General features: G+C 42.2%; 1 protein-coding gene across 5 annotated transcripts in view; it reads right to left on the bottom strand.

The window, feature by feature from the left end:
* RASGRF2 (Ras protein specific guanine nucleotide releasing factor 2) overlaps positions 1-12399 on the bottom strand; it is a 123426-nt gene that overhangs the window by 35186 nt on the left and 75841 nt on the right. The gene's annotated exons all lie outside the window — the stretch shown is intronic.

Raw genomic sequence — 12399 nt, 5'->3', positions numbered from 1 at the left:
TGCCATTTTTAATAGATGTATCTCTAGGAAAGAACAGATCCTGAATTTCAAAGGCTGTTGCTGCCAATTGTGTTTTCAGATTTCACAATGTCATGACAAATGTGCAATGTGACAGCAGAACTTTTTCCTATGACTTATATAAAAGAACTATTGGGAATGACTGGCAAAGAATAAAAGCCTTTTTGAACAGTCTCCCTTAACAATTATATTGATGACTCTTTAGTACACCTCAGACACCTTTTTTTTTTACTGCAGCAATGTTTGAATTATCTTCCATGAATAATTACAAAAATGGCAACACTGCATCTGGTATTTCTTTGAATTTATTCATCAGTCAAGTGTGCTTGCCTGTGTTCCTGCTACGTCTCCTTGTCTTCAGGGAGCATATAAGCAATTTTTACCTGCTGATGTATTTCTACATTTCAAATGATCCCTGGCTCTTGATTTCCTTAATTACACATCATCTAAACTCATGACTTGCTCTGCTATCAATATGAAAAGTATAGCAGATCTTTACTGCATAATGCTCACAGTTGTTTCAAGAAATATTCAAAGTAAGCTTTCAGACCTTCAAAATGCTTAGTGTTACCCTACCACAAAGAAAGACTTAAAGTCAATGTACAGCTAGAAAGAGAAAATTACAAAAAAGTGGCTTTGGGAATTTTTACCTTTAGTTCCTCTGGGCTTTTTAAGTTAAAGGAAGTAGTTTGTGGAATTATTCATGTTATTTTTAATGTTAATAGGAATAAAGGTTAAATGGAAAGGAGGCAATAATTGCAAAGAGCCAAATGTATCATTTTTCAGACCATCTGTGAATGGGTAGTTGACTGTCAGGCAAAACAAAAACTGGCAGGATGCATAACAGGCATCAAAAAATCTCTGAACAAAACATCCATCTCACAAGCAGCTTCCAGACCATTTAGGACTGGACCAGAATGGAAGCCTAAACAAATACTGATGATTCAAGCAACAGTTAGGCTCAAGGGGGGTGGGTGAAATTCACCCTATGGACAGCACTTTATCTGCCTGGGATTTAGTGCAATAGGTCAGGAAATACATAGTTTACAAATCTGTAACTCAGGAAATGTCCAGAGAAAATACTTATTTCCTGATTAGCCAGCTCCTCTAACAAACTAGAATAAGACAGTCATTCAAAATCCAGGAATACATAAATATAAGTGGGAGATCATAAACTTTTGCTAAATTGAAAAAGATAAAATTGCCATTTTCCCCTGTTTCTTAACTCCCAGGGCAGAGATCACATGAGACAAACTAACTTTCATTTTCAAGTCGCTGTTTTAACCCAAAGCTATTGCTCTAAGAAAACTGCAAGGGAAGATTCAACTTATTTTGAACATCACAGTGTTAGCCCTGGTCACCCTGCTTTGGCAACGACACCTGGGCAGCTCCTGATAACACCCCAGCCTCAGGAAGAAATCATGGTTGGGTCTAAACCAGGGGGGTTTTGTCACAAAACCTTTTTTCAGTGAAGAACAGTGTCAGCTGTGGAGTAACTCAATGAGTATTTCCCATTTGGAGTTTTTTAATTGAAATGGGAGCACTAAGGAAGTTCAATGTTCAGGTCTCGATGCTTCTCACACCTCTATGAAGAAGTGGGTCTGGCAATCTCATCAAAATGTGTTCCCAGTTTCTAACTAGAGCCATTAGTCAAACAAAATTGACAAGTTAAAAAATCTTGGTTGCCCTGCATAAAAGACCAGAGGAGTTTAACAAATCCTACACCAACTCTTTTCTTTCTGGAAACTAAGTATCTTAGATCCCTGACAGAAAGGGGGGACTGGTGAGGGTCAGAACACAAGCAGGATTGATAAGCATGGCATGATTTGATGGCACCCTGCACCTCTGACATGAGGCAGGTGCCCTCAAATTCAATCTTGGAGTTCCATGTGGGAACCCATGACCTGAAGATGCACAGTTAAAATTAGGATCTTCTTCCAAATAGTCTCATCTCAATCATTATTGGGTTATCACCATCACAATTGCTTTATTTTTGGTCTGGATTCAGAATGAGGAAGTTCCACAAAGCTTTTCCAGTACAAGGAATGAGAAGTCATAATCCAGAAAATTACTGGAGTGCAAAATTACTAACAGTGAAGTTTATGGCATTATACTGATTATCAGCTAGAAAAAGACACACATTTTCTAGTTTCGCTTAAACACAGATACTTATATACAAAGTCAGGAGGAAATACACACCTTTCCAAAGGTCAGCATGTAACCACTGATGCAATTGGAAGCATTTAGCTCAGCACAGAAGTGGATTACACAGCTAGCCACATAATATAGAATCCTGCTTGATATCACATCAGATATCATTTGCTTGCCATTCACACAACATTCATCATACCAAGGAAATCTCTCTGCCTGTCCTCTCACAATGAAAAAAAGAAAGCAAAAATCTTCCTTACAAACCTTGCTTCATTCCAATCTTTACCAAATTCCTTACTAACTCAGCTGCCTACTCTAGAACTTCTGTCTCAGGAAATGTAATGGTGTAATGCCACTGTTCAGAATTAGGGAAATACTCACTGAACAGCACATCTGATATCCTTGAATGCAGAACTATATACTCTGTCTGCAGAATGGTGACAACCAAGGAAATACTGCGTCTTTTAAAAGCATAATGAGTGTTTTTACGTGTTTTCATCTCGGGGACCAACAGGATCCCACTGGGAGGGCATGCCTGCATTATTTTGCACGTGCAGGCCCCTCCTGGCACAGCTGCATCCAGCACATAGACCCACCGGCGAGCACACAGGGCCCTGTTTCATTTGGCACAAGTTGCATCATTCCATTACTCCAATTAGTGCTTCTGCCAGAACAAACAAAACAAAAATATTGTCACACTGGGAGCTGGCAAGTTGTTCAAATGACTGCGGAGCAGTTCCACTGGTCACAACCCAAAATAAGCCAAGTAGCTCTCCCTGAATCTTCTGTGAAACTTTCTCATTGTAATTTTTATCTTGGAAAATAAGAAGTCAGTCTTAATCAAGCTGATTAAGTGACTGATTTATCAGAATGGAAAGCCCCACACATGACCCACTTTGGCTCTCTATGAAACATGAATTACTACTTTCAGCTAATTTCCATCCCTCTAATATTGTGCCAATAATGAAGCAGGGCTAAAATGTGTCAGACTGAGAGCTCACAGGACCCATCTGGCTCAACTTCAGCGCTTATGTAGCTTTCTGCAGATTTGTCATTCTAGAAACCATAGCTGTAATTTACAAAAGTCCATCTATATTTGCTATTGCTGTTACAGCTGACAAACTCCTACAGCACCTCCAAGAAGATGAGGACTTTCCATGTTCATTCCAGTGGATCCTGAAGTTGACACTTTCACGAAAGTATTTCTACACTGTTTATCCTCAACTGCATTCAGCTGCTCTAAAATCGAGGTTTGGCAGCTTTTCGTCACAGGAAGTATAGAAAGGGCCTACGGTGTTTCATCCCAGGCAGTGATCAAGAATGCAATAATAGCCAAGTCAAAATAAATCAGACATTTACACTGTAAAAGGCTTACACACTTCCCTTTGTACATCTTTTCCATCACTTATGCATACTGCTAATGCACTAAAAATCAGTGGAAAGTAGCATATGACTTTTTTTAGAAAGTTTTAGATTAAGAAAGGAACTCGACCTCTCCATAGACAGTGACATGATGACAAGACCATCAATCCAAAACTCACAGGCTCAGTTAAATGCTTTGTCAACAGAATGAAATAGGCAGTGGGAGCATGTGGCAGTGGCACCAGGAGGTACTTTTGAGGGCCCAGGTGTATTGAACTGCTCTGAAGGAAGATACCACTTTAATTTAGCACCTGCAGCAAATGAAGGGAGCAGGGTTTGCACTGACTTCAGGGAGAATCTGCTACAGGTGCGAAGGATGCTCTGATTTCTTCTGCAGGCAGACTGTGACAGCTATGGAAAACCCCATGATGCCACAAAACAGTCTAGTAAACAGTCAGATCAGTTCTGCTAGCCTAAAACCGAGGGCAATTTAGAGTGAGATTGCTTCTTTGTGAAAGAAAGAAGCTTACGTGCTATCCCCACATAAGAAATGATCGGTAGGCTCTTTGTTTGGGAGATCTTTGGAAATGTGATTTCATAGGGTACCAGCTGCAAAACGCAGAAGCTTTAGGAAAAATTCTCTCTCCTGAACAATACTTAGGTAATAACTTAAGCCAAAGGTAATTTACCACTAGAGATATGTTCAGTCAGTTAATTGAAAGGGATAGTATAGATCCAATTCATTTTTGTGTAGATGCTTCAAAGCTCCATGCTGTCATTTTAATTGCCCCTTTAAATCACTGAAATTAGAGAGATTAAACCTATCTTTCCTTCCCCTCAGCATGGGGCATTTTTTCCTACTCATATTTGTTAGAGATATTCCCCCAAAGACTCTTTTTCCCCCCTACTTCTTTCTCCCTGTCTCCTCTCCCTTTTCTCCCTGTCTCCTCTCCCTCTCACATGTGTTTAAAACCCCAAATGTTTGCACTAAAGAAGCCATGTCCTCCTGCCAATCCCAAGATCACATTCCACTCTCGTCCTCTTTCACAATGTCACCTTGTTCTTGGAAGAAATAGAACATTCTCTACAGTGCAGGTCAACATCCTGGAAGAGGTGGAAGTGGAGGACGAGAAGGAGGAGGAGGAAGGCAGCTTTGAAGCGTGCTGGAAATACAACATACTCAGCTAAAATCTGGTGACAGAGCTGTTGAAATACAGCTGCTGTGTTCATTAGGGAACAGCTCATTTGTTTAAGTATTTGCTTCTTGTGTAAGATTTATTTTTCATGTTGGGAGGTCTTTGGTCTCCAGCTAGAGCTGAGGAAGAAATAAGCTTCTCAAAGTTCTGTTAATCTATCTGTCTCAAGTATTAAAAAAAAAAAACACCTAAGATCAGTTTAGTTCTTGAATTCAAGACTTTGTCAAAACAGTCCCCTTGAAGCCCATGTTCAGTAGAACCATTTCAAAATAAAAATACTGATTTTAGAATTAACTTTTTTTATTCACGTTGTGTTAGATATTCTTAGCAGATAACAAATTTGTGTGTTTGTTAAGCTTATGTAGGTACTGTTCACAAAAATGGCATTGTTTTGTTAATTTGGCTTCATCCATACAACTATTCAATGATTTCAAGCAAAGCTTGATCTGTTCTACTCACACAGAACACTTTCATGATTTATGAGTATTAACAAGTATTAGGGCCTGCACAGAGAGCAGTTTCAGTAAATGAACACCAAAAGATATTTTTTCTTTTTTCTTTAAAAATCAGTGCATCTTGCTGATCCTGACACAGTGCACAATAGACATAAATCAAAAGTTAAGGAGGAAAAAAGACCAAACAATAACACATTTGAAAGAATTGTACAAAAATAAATCAGTGAAATTTCCAAGTTCTACAATCCACAAGCGAAAGAAATAATTTTCCACATAAATTGGTTTTATGCTAGGGTTTGTGTGGGTGCTGTGTAGATTTTATGCTGTGTAGATTTTATGCTGTTTCATAACTCCTGCAACATCTGTAAGATTTCTGCAGCTAAATTACAAGTGATTGGTGAGTGTTTTGGCAGGAGGTTCCTCTCCCACGTTAAAAGTCTCACTCCTTTTTTTGACACTGGCTGTGTGACAGACTCTCAGAGAAGAGGAGGAATTCACTCCCCTAGAGACAGGGTTCGCTGCAGCTGGAGCTCCACTCAAGGACTATTCATGGCAAAGCTAAAAGAAGAGATTAGCAGGATATCCGCTAGGATGAGACCATTCACATTACAATTTATGTAGGACTTTTCTGTGTTATAAGACAGATATCAGAGCAGATCTGCTGGAGAACTTCTGTATGGATTTGGGAAGATATCTCTGACTGAAGCAGAAATCAAGAAATCAAGTTTTGCAGAGGTGTATGAACACAGTGTGAAGAAACTAATAAAACCCTTTCCTATGATAGAATCTGTTAGTATTATTATCCTACTTTTATAAATTGGGAAAAGAATGAAGGTGTGCTATAACCTATATGGTGACAGAGCACTTCAGCTGCAGCAAGCCATGAGCCATCCAGCCATCCTTCACATCCCTCAGAACAGAAAGGACATGAAAAGACAGATAAAGATATTCTGTTTATCCCTACTGTTCATATTATCATCCATACAGGCTCCAAGCTGTGCACCTGGGGTGCTTTATTTAACTTTCTGTATTTTCACTTTGTAGTTCTTTTTATCTTTATTATGCTGTTAAAATAAACAAAGAATCTTTCTGCTATGCCTTTTGCATCCAATCTTGTCTATCTCACATTGGCCTCTTTAGCCACCGGCGCGCTTGTAGCAAATTTGGGTAGAGTCCTTCCCAAATCTTCGTTCGCAAAGCCTAGCCGTGATGAATATGCAAATTTTTTGGAAGAGAATAGACAAAAACATCTGTAGGATATGTAGAGATTAATAGTTAACCAGACAGATGAACTAAACAATGGACAAGTAGTACAGCTTGCCATCATCAAAGCAGTTGATTGCAAAATAACAGAAAATAATGGCAAAAAACCCAGTAAGTTAGAAAAGAACTGCTGAAGGGCATAAGAACCTGAACCATCCTGATTTACAGAAAGGTTTCATACACAGTTAACGTCCACCACAGTGCTCCTCTGTCTAACAGAGAAGCAAAGCCAAGGTACACTATGGGAGAGCTGTTCAGGGCTTTGCATAATTATCAGTACCTAAGTTGTCATAGCATGGGGACAATTCTAAAATGTTATGGCCAGCACTCTCCACAGAAGATAATTACATGTTCTTCGTGTCTGGTTCTGACAGAATGTAATTACAGGGCCTTCCTGTGAGTCTGTTAGCCTGCTTGCCTCAGTGCATCCCTGAACAGTCAGAACTGGGAGATGGGAAATTGAGAAGAGTAAAGGCATCGTACCCCGGGAAAGCAGCATTAAACAACCAGAAGAAAATCCCCAAAAAATCCTCCTCAAAATAAACAAACAACTAAATAAACAAACAAATAAAAAAATTTAAAAGAAATTAAAAAAAACCACCGAAACCAAATTCCTCCCACCCCACCCCCCCCGCCGCCCCTAAAAAAAAACACAACCCAACAAAACAACAATACCAAAATACAAAACATCCAGAAGGCTTCAGGCAACAGTGAGAACAGAAGACACACAGGTGACTTGTACCTCCTAATACTCTCCCACAACCTCCAACTCATTTCAAATCCTGGTCCTGTTCTACTTTGCCAGTTTAGTAACCTCAAATGACTCCTATCAGGTAACTGTCCACTTTTGAACCTTCACAATGTCCCTCAGCAGAATCTCACCAGGCTTCTATTCATTACACAAATTCTGGATTTATACTCTGGTACCATAATAGTCTTTTCTGTTCCCTTCCTAATAATTCCTGATGTTTCCTTTACCTTTCTGGCTCTTGCTGAGCACCAAGGTCATTTAAGGAAACAACCTATTGCCATCCTCAGAATCTCAGTCCTGAGCCAATCCTTTCAGGTGTAGAGCTCAGACTGTTTTTCTTTGTGTGCATCACTTAGTATTAATCAACACTAAATTTCATCTATTCATATTTTCATATATTCAGATTCCATGCAGGAGTATATTAAATGACACACACCAGAATGTCTGCCACAGGGAAGCCAAGGACTGACTGAAAAAAAGGAAGAAACCTCACAAATCTCATTCATTGCCCAGAACTGATTCACTGAGTGATCATGTCCATCCTATGAAGTGAATAAGACAGGAGACCACAAGGAAAAAAAAAGGCATTATGTAAGAAAAATCTCATAATTATGGTGACGTATACACGGGAAATAAATAAAATTATTTGGTTTACCCAAAATTGAACTTCATGACTCTGTAACAAATACCATCTCTATCATGATTAATTGCACTAAGTTACAAAGCAGATGATTCAACAGTTCAAACTGTGGTTTGTAGCCTTCAATTTTCATACTGATTACAGGTGGACACCAGATTACTCCATTCAGTCTCCTGAGACTACCCACCACACATTTTCTTGTCAAATCTGCTGCACAACCCTCTCACTGTTTTTTACATCACTTAGGAGAATGACCTTGAATGAAGAACTACCTTAAACAGCAACACAAAAAACAGCTCATGAATATTAGGGATGTTTTTTTTCCCTTTCACAGCACTCCCATGTTTGATATTCCTCCAAATGACTGCATAATTGTAGATCGTATTTTCTCTCTTTCTTCATTGTTACGAATATTGAAAAGCTGTGATTTTAACAATACAAAAGCAGTAATTTTTAATTTGATTGGCTCCTAGTGGGAAAACCCCATATTTTTCACTCTTATTTTGCTTTTCAGACAATTAGTAAACACACTGGAATTAACTCATAAAGCAAATTGTGTCAGTGATTCTATGGCAGTGTCTGATTCCATAGGCAAATAAAAATTACTGAATAATGTCTGCAACAGGTTCATCATCTTGAGTGTGATCACACAGCATGTACAGGACAACCAAGTGCTCAAGCCCAGCCAGGATGGGTTTAAGAAGGGCAGGTCCTGCCTGACCAACCTGATCTCCTTTTATGACCAGGTGACCTGTTTAGTGGGTGAGGGACACTCGTGGATGTGCCCACCTGGACTTCAGCAAAGCCTTTGACACTGTCTCCCACAGCATCTGCAAAAGCTGCAGACCATGGCTTGGACAGGTGCATCTTCCCAAGTTAAGGACTGTGTGGATGGCCCAGCCCAGACAGTGGTGGGAATGGTGCCACATCCAGCTGGTGTCTGGTCACTCATGGTGTCCCCCAGGGATCAGCACTGGGCCCAGTCCTGTTCAATGTCTTTACTGATGATCTGAAAGAGGGGACTGAGTGCATCCTCAGCAAATCCATGGATGATATCAGGTGGGGTGGGAGTGTTGATGTGCTGGAGGGCAGGAAGGCTTTGCAGAGGGATCTGGACAGGCTGGATCCATGGGCTGAGGCCAATGGGGTGAGGGAAAAGGCCAAGTGCCAGTTCCTGCCCTTGGGTCACAACAATCCCATGGAACACTCCAGGTGGGGAAACAGGGGTTGGAAAGCTGGAAAAGGCCCTGGTGGTGCTGGTGACAGCAGCTGGACATGAGCCCAGGTGTGCCCAGGTGGGCAAGAGGCCAATGGTCCCCGCGCTGTCCCAGCCATGGTGTGTCACAGGCCCAGGGCAGTGCCCGTCCCTGTGCTGGGCACTGCTGGGGACACACCTCGAGTGCTGGGGGAAGTTCTGGGCCCCTGTCAGAGACTGAAATGGTTAATGATTTATGCATTCTAAGAGAGTTCTGCAGGCTTTTGACTTTCTGTTGGGCAACTGGGCCCATCCCCCCTCCTCCATTGCAGAAGATGTCAAGCCCTGAAAAGGCGGGGAGTTTACCACACCCTCCACATGAACTCCGCACCAAAAAGGGGGACACCACCCTATGAAAACAACTCCCCACCTTGGGGGAGGTGCAAAGGATATAGATATTGACTGGTGACCTTGGGGGTTTGGGGGGTATTTTTTCTTCTCCCCCCACCGCCTGCGGATCAATACCATTGCTTTTTACATTGCTGGATCCAGTGGGCGGTGACTATATTCGTTTTTACCATTCTCATCTTTTCTTTTTTCTTGCTCTCCCTTACTCTTACCCTGTCTTTCTCTCCCCTATGCATTTTTCTCCTCCCCTGAAAGGTTCGCCTTGTTATATGACAGCACCCAAAATGCTAGCATACCTGTTGATACAAAATTGTTAAAATAAACCTTGTCAATATATGTTTTCAGACACTGATTATTTAGTGTCGTTTCACTTTAATCCACCTGTCGTGGTTTGGACCTTGTTTTCCCCCAGAGGCTAAGAGAAGTGGTAGACCCCAAGGGGTGGAAACCCCTAGAAGTTTTGAAGTTCTGCTCAATGGGCGTTCCTGCAGAAATGTAAACATATCACAACCAGACCGGAAAAGAAGAGTTGTAGTTTTTGGTGGTTGTAGGAGAGGTGGCCATGTTGTGAGCCACGAGGTAGGGGCTCTGAGCCCCTTGGGGCCTCTGGGCCCTCCCAGCCCCTGGCTGGGGGGCTGCAGGGACCTGGAACAGCATAAAGCTGGGCTAGGTGCCTGTAGTTATGCTGGGAGACATTTTTCTCCATGGGTACAGACAGCAGCCGGGACTGACCAGAGAAACGGTGGCAGAGAGCCAGAGAGATAAGACCTGAACTGAAGAAGCAGCAGAAACAACATGCAGCACCGGAGAGAAGACTCCTGGAAAGGGAGGAGAAGAAGAGAGCAGCAGAGAGACAGAGTTTGGGGTAAGAGACTGTACCAGATCCCCCAAAACTCCCTTGGAGACCCTCTTGGAGAAGAGGGACATGGACTCCTATTTTAGAGGAGCCTTGGAGTACAGCAGCACCGGAGAGAGAGAGGAGCTGAGAAGCTCAGGGCGTCCCGGAGCTGGACCAGGACGGCCAGATGGAATGCAGGAGGAGTTGACCTTGGCTCCCCCCCTTGCACTGCTGCCACGGTGGCAGCCTGAGAGGCAGTGGCACAGAGGCCCTGCAAGAGATACCAGACAGTCACGAAGACCCCCCTGTGTCTTCGTGATATGACGTGGTGATACGACCTTGTCTGGGGTTACGAAGTCCACGGAAGACCCCCTCGCTTGAGGCGATGGGGCCGGGGGAGTTTGATACCTCCCTCGTTGAGTGCTGGCAGAAAGCCAGCTATCAGCTGCTGCATGTGGAGAAGACAGACAGACTGCTGCCTCAGAAGATGCTGCTGCTTAAGAACTGGAAGGGATCTATCCTTCCTTCCCTCCTGGACTTTTATTTGGAGGGGAGAAGAGATCTGGTCCATTGTAAATACTATATGTCATGGTAGAGATAGTTTGTGATCATGTGTATAATGTGATATGGTATTTATTTGTACAGTCATTGTAATATATTCCCTTTCCCCCACTTTGAGTCTGGTGTGTTTTGTCTGGAAAAAACCCATCTCACATTAGGTTGAGATGTGGGAGGGGGGAATGGAGCTAGGGAATTGGATTTTGGAGACTATCTCAAACCATGACACCACCCCAAGGGAATTATTGATAAAACCTGGGTTACCCCCCCACTTTTTCCTGGGGCGGGTCATAACAGCCCCTCAGACAAGAAACACATTGAGGGACTAGAGCATGTCCAGGGAAGGTAACGGAGCTGGGAAAGGGTCTGGAGCACCAGGAGCAGCGGAGGGGGGGCTCAGCCTGGAGACAAGGAGGCTCAGGAGGGACCTTCTTGTTCTCTGCAACTCCCTGACAGGAGGGTGGAGCCAGGGAGGGGTTGGGCTCTGCTCCCAGGGAACAAGGGACAGGACAAGAGGAAACTGCCCCAAGCTGTACCAGGGGAGGTTCAGGTTGGATATTAGGAGGAATTTCTTCTGATTAGACATTGGAAGAGGCTGGCCAGGAAGGTGGTGGAGTTGCCATCCCTGGAGGTGTCCAGGGAACAACTGGTCATGGCACTCAGTGCTCTGGGCTGTGGGACATGGTGGGGATTGGGCACGGGGTGGACTCCATGGGCTGTGAGGGCTTTTCCAACCTCAGTGATTCTGTGATGCTGTGATAAAGTTACTAAAACTGAACATTACTGTCTTGTAATCTAAAGATCACAGGAAGTGCACAGGAGTAACAAAAGCACTAAGCCATGCTTCTGCAGAAATTATCATGATGCTTTCTCACTTAACAAGCAATGACCACAACTTCAGACACAGTGAGTACAAAATCCACTGACATCTATGGTGATGATTTACTGTCTTGCACAGAATTTCAGGAGTAAATTTGAGACTAAGGTCTTCAAAGCAGTTTCTTGTCATTCCAATGGTTACGATGGAAAAGAGACAGGTGTGAATTTACAGTCAGATTGTGCTTTTTCACATATAATCAGAGTGAACTGTGGGTTTGAGCATGTCAAGGCAAAGTGACGTTGATTTTGTAGACTTTAAGGAAGTTTTTTATTTGAAACATGACAGGACTTGGTTAGTGGAAGATATCAGTATGTCAAAGGGTACACAGTAAGGCAGCAAACACATTCAAAACTTAAATCAAGTATTTTATGTTGCTTTAAGTACCTCCAATCAGTAGGCTACCATAGCTGCTTTCCAAGGAACATACAGTACACACCTGAAATAATTTTGTTAAGTAAAACTGCTCTTATATATACCAACCTTGGACATAAAAAAGCTCATTTTCAAAATAAAAATCTTAAATTGTAAGTGAATTAAAAAAAAACAACCAAGGAAGATACTAACTAGAGGTTTAGCAGACCACATATACACCAAATATTAACCTTTCAGTAGTAGGCTGTGCTAGAAATATTAAGGACAAATTATAAGAATTCAACTAATAGGGTTGGAAAGGACCCTAAAGAT

The sequence above is a fragment of the Pseudopipra pipra genome, chromosome Z (assembly GCF_036250125.1).
Source record: "Pseudopipra pipra isolate bDixPip1 chromosome Z, bDixPip1.hap1, whole genome shotgun sequence".
Taxonomy (NCBI): Eukaryota; Metazoa; Chordata; class Aves; order Passeriformes; family Pipridae; genus Pseudopipra; species Pseudopipra pipra.
This window is presented reverse-complemented; position numbering and strand designations above follow the sequence as displayed.